Source organism: Seriola lalandi, unplaced genomic scaffold (genome assembly GCF_002814215.2).
Source record: "Seriola lalandi dorsalis isolate HSWRI2012SDOR001 ecotype SW California unplaced genomic scaffold, Sedor1 jcf7180002051938, whole genome shotgun sequence".
Classification (NCBI taxonomy): Eukaryota; Metazoa; Chordata; class Actinopteri; order Carangiformes; family Carangidae; genus Seriola; species Seriola lalandi.
Window position 1 is genome coordinate 1 of NW_019522491.1, and position 899 is coordinate 899.

Here is an 899-nt window from a genome sequence, read left to right on the forward strand (position 1 = left end):
TGTTAATGTTATATTTGATATTTGATGTTTCCTGTTCAACATCCACAACATGACAGGTTAATCAGCTGACTGATGAAAATAATCATATGATTATTATTGTTGTTATTCAAACGCGATGACATCATGATGATGTCACAGTGTTGATGAGCTGTTAGTTTGCTGCAGTGATGTTACAGTCACTGCAGAATCAAACTGAACTGAATGAGACAAACACACACACACTTCTTTGTCAACTTTGCAGAGTGTTGCTAGGCAACCGGAGGAAATCTCAGAACCAGAATAGAGATCTGGAAAAAAATTAAAAGATCTACAGAGATGAGAAAGATCCACAGTTTCACACTGAGGCCCCCAGGGTACAGACAGGGTACAGACATGTTTCCACTGTTCTACTGTTCCAATGTTCCACTGTTCTTCTGTTCTTCTGTTCCACTGTTCTAATGTTCCACTGTTCTTCTGTTCTTCTGTTCCACTGTTTTACTGTTCTACTATTCCAATGTTCCACTGTTCTTCTATTCTTCTGTTCCACTGTTCTAATGTTCCACTGGTCTATTTTTCTAATGTTCCACTGTTCTAATGTTCCACTGTTCCACTGTTCCACTGTTCTAACGTTCCACTGTTCTAACATTCTAACATTCCACTGTTCTACTATTCCTCTTTTCTACTGTTCTAATGTTCCACTGTTCTTCTGCTCCACTGTTCTACTGTTCTAATGTTCCACTGTTCTTCTGTTCTATTGTTCCACTGTTCTGCTGTTCCCCTGTTCTACTATTCCACTGTTCTTCTGCTCTACGGTTCCACTGTTCTTCAGCTCTATGGTTCCACTGTTCTTAATCTCCACTGTTCTACTGTTCTAATGTTCCACTGTTCTAATGTTCCCCTGTTCTTCTGTTCTAATGTTC